The 10,493-nt window shown below is 48.8% G+C and overlaps 1 long non-coding RNA gene across 1 annotated transcript; it reads left to right on the top strand.

Annotated features, from left to right (window-relative positions):
• The first annotated feature begins 1,502 nt into the window (after nt 1–1,502).
• Nucleotides 1,503–9,998, top strand: LOC142871879 (uncharacterized). Its single transcript, XR_012920053.1, has 3 exons — nt 1,503–1,782; nt 4,165–4,412; nt 9,677–9,998. It is a non-coding gene; the product is annotated as an uncharacterized LOC142871879 (long non-coding RNA).
• Nucleotides 9,999–10,493: the final 495 nt, after the last annotated feature.

Genomic DNA, 10,493 nt, shown 5'->3' on the forward strand with positions numbered 1-10,493 from the left:
CATGCTACATGAATGAGACAGTCACAAAAGGACAAATACTGTATGATTCCACTCATACAAAGTACCTAGAATAGTTAGAGTCACAGAAAGTAGAGTGGTGGCTGCCAGGGGGGTCAGTATTTAATGGGTACTGAGTTTCAGTTTATGGAAGATAAAAACTTTCTGGAGATGAATGTGGTAATGATTTTACAACAGTGTAAATGTACATAAAACTACTGATCCCTACACATAAAAATGGTTAAGATGGCAAATTTTACGTTTTGTTTATATTGCCACAATTTTTTTTAAAAAGGAGCACAGGAGGAGAAAAAAACAGTTACAATTTATTTCCTATTGTTTTATCTTATTTTTGTTTCGTCTGTTTTTAGAAATGTTAATATAACAGAGCTAAAATGTTTTGAATAAATTACCTCCCCAGGCTCTTGAGGTGCCATTTCCTCCAGTTCACAAACCTCCAGCCCTGCTGGGCTCCTGCCCCTCCCTGTCCTCAGCCTCAGCCCTCATCTGAAGGATCATTTCCATGGAAAAGCCTTTCCTGACTTCCAGAATTTACTAGCTCAGCTATTACAGGGTTCTAAAGAATCTTGGATCTATCCAAAGCCTCCAATTCCTGTTTAATAGTTTCCTTTCTAATATTCTGTAAATTTTAGGAGGGAAAAAATAATGTTTATCTTTTTCTTGCAGTTTATAAAAATAATCACTGTTCGATTTCCTTAGCTACTCATGTTGTCTCCAAGTTTTCACTAATACAGATAATGAACAACTTATATATTGGTCTTCCTTACATCACACTTCACTCTTTTCTAATGATGTATTTATAGAAATTGAATTGCTAGGTCAGATGTTATGTCCATCTGTAAACGTTGGGACTCATTTGCACAAAAAAGAAGAACTTCAAAAATTTTGTGATCATTAGCCAGTACTTTTACAAATTACATTGTGTGGCAAGCATTTTAATTAATCAACGTCTATTTGCAATTTTCACGAAGTTTAACAAAAGATTAAAGTCATAGAGTAGACTGGGCTTATCAAGTTATTACTTAAATGCTTTGCCTTAGATGAACTACCCACTATTTTTGAAGGGAGAATTTTTATTCAGGCGTGCTGAACTGAAAGAACGCATGTTGATACGGTGCTAGGGTGGCAGAACGGGTCACTTGCTTTGTCCCTGGGCGCCGCACAGCGGGAGCGGCCGCCGGCTCGCTGCAAGCACAGGAGCCTTCCAGTCGCCTCCTTCCGCCCGCCCCCATCCGCCCGCCCCCATGCGCCCGCCCCCTTCCGCCCGCCCCCTTCCGCCCGCCCCCATGCGCCCGCCCCCATGCGCCCGCCCCCTTCCGCCCGCCCCCTTCCGCCCGCCTCCATGCGCCCGCCCCCATGCGCCCGCCCCCTTCCGCCCGCCCCCATCCGCCCGACCCCATCCGCCCGCCCCCATGCGCCCGCCCCCTTCCGCCCGCCCCCATCCGCCCGCCCCCATCCGCCCGCCCCCTTCCGCCCGCCTCTCCCAACGGCTCGGCGCAGGGGAAATTCTGAGGAACGCAACCAACCTAAAGTGAGCTGCTCAAAGACAGAATGAGGCTCAGTTGCAATAACCACGAGTGAGTGTGATACAGAAAAATCAAAGTGACAGCAGGGACAAGAAGAAACATCAAACGCTGACATCCAAAACTGAAGCATCGTCCAATTACAAGTAGAGAAAAACAGAAACGTTCCAGATGTTGGCGTCCCCAGGAGGGTGAGGCCTCAGGCAGCACTTGACTGGATGCCTGCGCGTGCTGCCTGCAGGTGCCGTCCCTCGTTCTCTCGTCCCCACCTCGTCCCCTCCTCCCCTGTCCCCTCCTCCCCTCACCCCTCGTCCCCTCACCCCCTGTCCCCTCCTCCTCTCGTCCCCTCCTCCCCTGGCCCCTCCTCCCCTCACCCCTCGTCCCCTCGCCCCTCGTCCCCTCGTCCCCTCATCCCGTCCCCTCCTCCCCCCTCCCCTGTCCCCTCCTCCCCTCGTCCCCTCCTCCCCTCGTCCCCTGTCCCCTCCTCCCCTGTCCCCTCCTCCCCTGTCCCCTCCTCCCCTGTCCCCTCGCCCCCTCCTCCCCTCGTCCCCTCGTCCCCTCGTCCCCTCCTCCCCTCATCCCCTCCTCCCCGTCCCCTCGTCCCCTCATCCCATCCTCTCCTCATCCCCTCCTCCCCTTGTCCCCTGGTCCCCTTCAAGCAACCAAGCAGGAGGGGACTGAGTGCGCTGGCCGAAGGCCTGTCTGAGCAGCTTTCCACATAGTCCCACTGCCTCCTCCTCCCCGCCCCCTTTCTCCCGCCTCCTCTTCCCCTGCCCCCTTTCCCCCCTTCCCCCCTCCCCCCCTTCCCCCCTCCCCCCCGCCTTCCCTTCCCCCCTCCCCCCCGCCTCCCCTTCCCCCCTCCCCCCCGCCTCCCCTTCCCCCCTCCCCCCGCCTCCCCTTCCCCCCTCCCCCCGCCTCCCCTTCCCCCCTCCCCCCCGCCTCCCTTTCCCCCTCCCCCCGCCTCCCTTTCCCCCCTCCCCTTCCCTTCCCCCCTCCCCTTCCCTTCCCCCCTCCCCTTCCCCCCGCACCCTTTTCCCCCGCCCCCCTTCCCCCCCTTTCCCCCGCCCCCCTTTCCCCCGCCTCCACCTCCCCCCGCCCCCTTTCTCCCACCTCCTCTTCCCCCGCCCCCTTTCTCCCGCCTCCTCTTCCCCCGCCCCCTTCCCCCCTCCCCCCGCCCCCTTCCCCCCTCCCCTTCCCCTCGCACCCCTTTCCCCCTCCTCCACCTCCCCCGCCCCCCTTTCCCCCTCCTCCACCTCCCCCGCCCCCCTTTCCCCCTCCTCCACCTCCCCCGCCCCCCTTTCCCCCACCTCCCCCGCCCCCTTTCCCCCGCCCCCTTTCCCCCGCCCCCTTTCCCCCCACCTCCCCCTCTCCCGCCTCCTCTTCCCCCGCCCCCTTTCCCCCCGCCTCCACTTCCCCCACACCCTTCCCACGCCTCCACCTCCCCGGCACCTCTTTTCCCCGCCTCCACTTCCCCCACCCCCTTTCCCCCACCTCCACCTTCCCCGCCCCCCTTTCTCCCACCTCCTCTTCCCCGCCCCCCTTTCACCCCCACCTCCCCTTCCCCCACACCCGTTTCCCCTGCCTCCACCTCCCCCGCCCCCCTTTCCTCCGCCTCCACCTCCCCCACCCATGCCCTGCTCCCGCCCCCCCTCATCTTTCCCTCCCTCACTTCCTCCTTCCCCACCCCCCTCACCCGCCTCCTCCTCCCCTGACCCCCTCTCCCCTGCCTCCCCTTCCCTCACTCTTGCCTCCCCCTCCCCTGCCCTGGTTGTGAGGGGTTGGGGCTCTGCACTGGGTTCACAGCTTGCCTGTGGCTCAGGATGGGGACAGCGGTCACCTCCACTCATTCCTTTTTGTGTGTCTCAGTCTGATGTCAGCCAGGCTCAGCCTTGCCTTTGAGAACCGCCCTGCGGCGGGCTTGGCTCCTGGCTGCCCGTCCTGGGTGCGGGCCACCGTGTCGCCTGTGCGCTGAACGTCAGCGCTGCCCAAAGAGCTGCTGGTGACAGCAGCGCCCAGTCTCCCTCTTGCTCAGGGCGCCTGCTGTAAGCCCTGCTGCTGCGAGTCCCTTCTCTGCCCTCCGATGCGCGCGTCTGTTCCGCCTTTGGAGAGGTCATCCAGGCTGCCGCCCAGCCCCTGCGGCTGGCCGGCCCCCAGCCAGCCTCCCCCTCGTGCCGTGCCCTTCTCCTTTGGCGCACCCGGGTTTACGTGGCTTCGGGTGTTTCGGGTGTTTGGGCGCATGGGCCTGCACTGGGCCTCTCCCCTACCGCAGCCGAACAATAAAACCTGCCTGCCTGCCCCTGCATGCTCAGCAACATGAACCCCAGGGACCATCCAACTTCGAGAAAATTCAGCGATCGACAGCGGTGTTGTCTAAGAAGCTAGCACTGTGCCTGGGCTGGGGCCGCTGTGCTGTGTGGCTGTGGAGTCGCAGTGCGCGGCCTCTCCGAGTCCCACGGGTCCCTGCTTGTGGAGCACCCGCACCCCGCCTCCGCCAGGCAGGCGACACACTATCGGGGTGTCCCTGTGGAACCTGACCACAACCGGGGTGTGCTCCATCTAGCTCAACTCCATTTTCTATTTCTCATATGTTTCACATATTTAATATATTTTTGCCTGCCTTTAGATCCAATTTTTACCTTTCAACACTCCTGGAAAGCTAGCAAAGTCAGGAAGAGGAAATACAGTATGGAAGTGTTGGGGCCATGACTGGTTCTGAGCTTCCAACCTGAGGAGTCACAGCCGGAGTTGACGGAGCAATCAACGAGCCACGACCCACGAGTGACACAAGCAGCCTTTATTTGCAAAGCAAAAGTATATCCTGGAGAAGGGACAGGTCTGCCCTGCGAGTGGGCCCACCCTGTGGAATACAAGGTTTGTTCTTTTATTATGCACGGGAAATTGTAGCTTCTAGGGTGGAAACCACTCCCTGTGTCACGGGTCACCGTGTTCCATAATCCTCTCTGAAAACCCACAGGGGTGGGCTGGGGTGGGGTGGGGTGGGAGGAGGGCTGGGAATGAAACCACCGTGCAGCCAAGTCTCAAGGTGACACTTGGTCACCCTTCTACTAGTGCATGTGCTTGAAGTCACGGCTTCCCCTTGTGTTGAGTCACTCTTGCTCTTGTCATCGGACCCCATCCTTTCTTAAATCCTGCTAATCGGCCACTGTGGGCTGGGGCAAACCCTGCCCTTCACCCACCTCCGTGCTCAGGCGCCCCCTGCAACTGCACCCTAACAGAAGCAGCCTTGTCTTTTCTGGAAGGTAAGTATACGGATTTGATGGAAGCTGACACACTATTAGTCTTTTAGGACTTCACTGCTTCACCCTGGTTCTAATTTTAGTTTCCAAAATATGGCAGAGTCACAGTGAGTTTGATAGAAACAATGCAATAATTATATGATGTGTCCCTGGAGGTCCTAATTTCCAAAAAGTGTAAGGTGACTTTTCTATATTGAAATCTAATGTGATGAATGAGAACACTGTTCCCATTTCTTTATAATGATTGAATGATTTTTATATAATTCAAATTTTTCATAAAGAACATGGTTCTTTGTTATGCTCACCTGCTACAAGATGTAGGTAAAAAAGTTTAGATTATGCAAGTGTTGTTCCGATAATGCTCTGAGGTGGCTCATTCACATCCTAGGAAAGAAGGCTTAGCCAAGGACCCCGGCTCAGCCTGTGGACGTGAGGTGGATAACAGCCGCTACTCTGCCTCAGATGCAGTCCTTTCTTAAGCAGGAGGTAGAAATTGCACGTAAAAACTGCATAAAGTGGCGAAAATTAACAATACGACAAAAATCTGTTTCAAATTTTATGTCTACGTTTTCGAGGGATGTTGGGGTTTTACAGTAGCTACTTAGAAGAGAGAGGCGTGGGCTGTGCGGTTTGTGCGGCCCGGGCAGAGAAAGCCGGCAAATGAGTTATCTATTGATATTTTTCAGCAAGCTGGAAACGCAGGAGGCAGGAGGCTGTGAAGAGCAGTATATTTTCTGATGCATTTACACTAGACATTTTTCATTTATGCTCAATTTAGAATTGAAGGCAAAAAAAAATGATGCAAAAATTAGCTTCTTTCTAAATGGTGCTTATATGAGTTGTATTTTGTGTTACATGTCGTTGACTGTGTTTAAAACATTCTCCAAGAGTGCATCTTCCCACAAATGGCAAAGAATGTACAGAGGTCTGTCCCTTCCGGAGCCAACGTGAAAGGCGCGTGGGCACAACAATCAGGAGCCCTAAGATGACAGCATAGTGTGCTGCTCATGACATTTTGGGTGGTGACTTTCAAAATCTTAACTGCCAAATGTTTATTTTGTATCTGTATACATGTCGCTGTGCCAAACACTATCAAAGTGACACAAAACACAGGCATTCCGAAGTTCCAGAAGAGCAGGTTCCTTCTTCCAGGAAGCCAGTGGCCCTGGTTAGTGCTGTGTCAGTGCTCAGATGGCTGCACGGTGGCCACCAGGGTGGTGCAAGTCAGTTAGGGACAGCAGTGGAGAGGGGGCTCAATTCTCTGGGTCTAATGAAACACAATGATCTGCTGTGAACTCAGAGAGCCTCAGTGGTGCCTTCGTTGATTTCCGCATTTTCAAAAGCTCATACAGTGGCGCCATCTGTAAAACAGTGCAGCACCAGCAATGTACTGGCAATATTGAAGTGCTTAAATGATACTCTTAGGGTTTTGGGGGGAAATTATTATAAAGATGTCTTCAAATGACATGATATTTGTCATTCCACATGTATTTCTAAAGATATTAGACCCTAATAATAACGGAAATGCTTGGATGGCAATGTATAATTTGCCAAGCTTTCTCCCATATATTTTCATGTCTTCCCTTAATAGATGAAATAGAAACTGATAGCTTATTTTTCAGCTAGTAATTAATTTAGTTCAGTTAGTTCAACGAATGTATAAATACGTATTTTTATAACTCCAAACATTTCTGAATAACCAACACTGAACTAGTAAGCTAATTCTTACCTATTTTTGTCCATGTAGAAAAAGACTCTTTTTTCTTAATTGTTTTCCTTTTTATCCTCTCATTATCTCACATCCTTCCCTTCATCTTCCATTCTCTCTTCTTTTTGTTCCTGTTCTTCTTTTCTGTTCTAATTATCTTCCGAATGTCAACATGTGTATGGCCACTCTGAGACCATTGTGCAACATTTAAGAAAGACTTCCTAATACCCTTGGACATAAGAAATATTGGAATAGAACAAGGGCAGTGTTCACTGACTTTGACAGTGAGACATTTGTATTTAACTCGGAATCTTCATATTTACATTCTAATATTCAAGGAGCTTGTTTTTAACCAATTATTAAATCAGATCCAAAAATGTGGCAGTGCATATTGAATGGATTTTCACTTGAGACTAATTAAACTTAATATAATTTTTAAACATTTTGACATCACTGTAACACACATAGATTAAAAAGGTGAAACTATAAATATAGAGTAGAACAAATTATACAGGAAACATTCAATGTACCAGCATCCAGGGTAAGAAGAAGACATTTCCAGGGCTCCAGGACCTTCCTGTGTTTTCTTCCAAACACACTATCCTCCACCCCACTACATAGAACCTCTATCTTGACTTTTATCATAATTATATCCTAGTTTTTCTTCCTAGTTTTCCCTACAATGTATATGTTTTTTAAAATTTCAATTAGTTTTGTCTGTTTAGGAGCTTACATAAGTGTGATCAGGCATAGCTCACTCTATTGTGCTTCACAAACACTGTGTTTCATTACAAATTGAAGGTTTGTGGCAATCCTGTATCTAGTTAATCTATAGGTGCCATTCTTCCAATAGCACACGCTCATTTCCTGTCTCTGTGTCACAATTTGCTATTTCCACAATGTTTCAAACTTTTTCATCATTATTATTACATCTGTAATGATGATCTGTGATCATTAGCCTTTGATATTACTATTGTAATTGTTTTGGGGTGACATGAATGGCACCCACATAAGATGGCAAACTTAATCGATATGTATTGCATATGTTCTAACTGCTCCACTCCTGACCAGTCCCTTGTCTGTCTCCCTCTTCTGGGGCCTCTCTCTTCCCTGAGACAAGGCCTGAACAACAGTATTGAACAACAATATTGAAAGTAAGCCAATAATAACCCTACAATGTCCTCTGAGTGTTCAAGTGAAAGGAATAGTTGCACATCTCTCACTTTAAATCAAAAGCTAGAAAAGATTAGCTTAGCGAGGAAGGCATGTTGAAAGTTGACACAGGCCAAAAGAGAGACTCTTGCACCAGTTAGTCAAGTTGTGAATGCAAAGGAAAAGTGCTACCCCAGGCTCCAGTACAGTGGCTCACCCCTGTAATCCTAGAACTCTGGGAGGCCAAGACAGGAGGATCGCTTAAGGTCAGGAGTTCAAGACCAGACTAAGCAGGTGTGAGACCCCCGTCTCTAATAAAAATAGAAAAAAATTAGCTGGGCATGGTGGCTCACGCTTGTAGAAAAAATTAGCCAAGTGTGGTGGTATTCACCTGTAGTCCCAGCTACTGTGGAGGCTGAGGCAGAAGGATCTCTTGAGAAGAGTGTGAGGCTGCAGTGAGCTATAAGATGGTGCCATGACACTCTAGCCAGAGGCTGCAGTGAGCTATGAGATGGTGCCATGACACTCTAGCCAGATGACACAGTGAGACTCTGTCTCAAAAAAGAAAAAAAAAAAGTACTACCCCAGTGAACACATGAGAGTAAAGTGTGTTTGATGAGAAAGTGAAACAACCTTATTGCTGATATGGAGAAAGTTTTAGCAGGCTAGATAGAAAACCAAACAAGCCCCAACATTCCCTTAAGCCAAAACCTAATTCAGTGCAAGATCATAATTCTCTTCAATTCTATGAAGGCTGAGAAATGAGGAAGCTACAAAAGAAAAATCTAAATCTGGCAGATTTTTGTTCATGAGGTTTAAGATAAGAAGCCGTGCAAGGTGATACAGCAAGTGCAGATGTAGAAGCTGAAGCAAGTTATCCAGAAGATTTAGTCAAGATCATTGAGGAAGCTGGCAACACTAACAATGAATTTTCAATGTAGATTGGATGTGTATATTAGAAGAAGATTCAATCTAGGACTTTCACGGATAGAGAGGAAAAGTCAATGCCTGGCTTTAAAGCTCTAAACAACAGGCTGACTCTCTTGTTAGGGGCCAGTGCAGCTGGTGACTTTAAGTTGAAGCCAATGCTCTTGTATCATTCTGAAAATTCTAGAGACCTTAAGAATTATGCTAAGTCTACTCTGCCTGTGCTCTTTAAATGGAACAACAAAGCCTGGATGACAGCAAGTTTGTTTACAGCACAGTTTACTAAGTGTTTTAAGCCCACTGTTGAGACGGACCACGCAGAATAAAAGATGTCCTCCAAAATATCACTCACCATTGGCGCTGCTCCTGGTCACCGGAGAGCTCTGATGGAGATGCACAGAGAAATTCACGTCGTTTTCACGCCTGATAACAGAACATCCGTTCTGTAGCCCACGGATCGAGGACTAACTTTAACTTTCAAGTCTTACTATTGAAGAAATACATTCTGTAAAGGCTGTAGCTGCCATAGTGATTTCTCTGACAGATCTGGGCAAAGTAAATTGAAAATCTTCTGGAAAGGATTCGCCATTCTAGATGCCATTAAGAACATTCATGAGTCATTGGAGGAGGACAAAATATCAATTGACAGGAGTTTGGAATAAATTGGCTTCAACCCTCATGGATGACTTTGAGGGTTCAGGACTTCCGAGGAGGCGGGAACTGCACATCTGGTGGAAATAACAAGAGAACTAGAACTAGAAATGGAGCTTGATATTATTAATGAATTGCTGCAATCTCATGATAAACTGGAACAGATGAAAATTGCTTTTTATGAATGAGAAAAGAAAGTGGTTTACTGTTATGGAATCTACTGGTAAAAATACTGTGAACATTGTTGAAATGACAACAAAGGATTCAGAATATTAATAAACGTCAGAATATTACTAAGGTAGTGTCAGGGTTTGAGAGGATTGACTTCAATTTTGGAAATTCTGTGTATAAAATTCTATCAAACAGCATTGCATGCTACAGAGAAATCGTTGGTGTAAGGAAGAGTCCATCCATGGCAAACTCCCTTGTCTTGTTTTAAGAAATTGCAGCAGACACCGCAGACTTCAGCAGCCGCCACCCTGGTCTGTCAGCGGCGCCAGCCCTGAGGCCAGCCCTGAGGCAAGCCCCCCACCAGCAGAAAGTCTACAACTTGCTGAAGGCTCAGATGATCATTTGTTAGCAATAAAGTATTTTTAAATTAAGATACGTATGTTTTTAGATATAATGTTATTGCACATTTAATAGACTACAATATAGTGTAAACATAACTTTTACATGCCCTGGGAAACCTAAAAACTGTATGCCTTGCTTTCTTGTTGTATTTGCTTTACTGCAGTGGTCTGGAACCAAAGCTGCAGTATCCCGGAGGCGTGCCTGTGTAATTATTCTTTTCTGCCCTTTCCTTTCACTCTGTGTCTGTAAGAATCATCCCTGTGTTCTTGCTCTAGTTTATTTATCCTCTTTGGTGTATAGTATTCTCATTCATAGATATACAAAAGACTTTTTATTCTTCCTAATGCTGATGACCCTTTAGGCTCTTTCCAGTTCGGGTCTATTATAAACAATGTGGTTTAGGGAAATCTGTATGTGATCGTTTAGTATCCAGTGGCCCTGGCCTCTCAGTCTGCACACTCCTGTATTGGCTGTCGTCCCCTCTCACCTTCAAGCAGGGCTGGTTTGTGTGGCTGTTAGCAAAAGGCACCCGTGATGGGATGGCACCTCACAGGGGAGGTCGTAGAAGTCTGCAGCTCTGTCTGGGGCACTCGCTGGCTGGCTGGCCTGCTCTGCCTCTCCTGCCTGTCTCTGCCTCCCTGCCTGTCTCTGCCTCCCTGCCTGTCTCTGTCTCCCTGTCTGTCT

The sequence above is a fragment of the Microcebus murinus genome, chromosome 7 (assembly GCF_040939455.1).
Source record: "Microcebus murinus isolate Inina chromosome 7, M.murinus_Inina_mat1.0, whole genome shotgun sequence".
NCBI lineage: Eukaryota > Metazoa > Chordata > Mammalia > Primates > Cheirogaleidae > Microcebus > Microcebus murinus.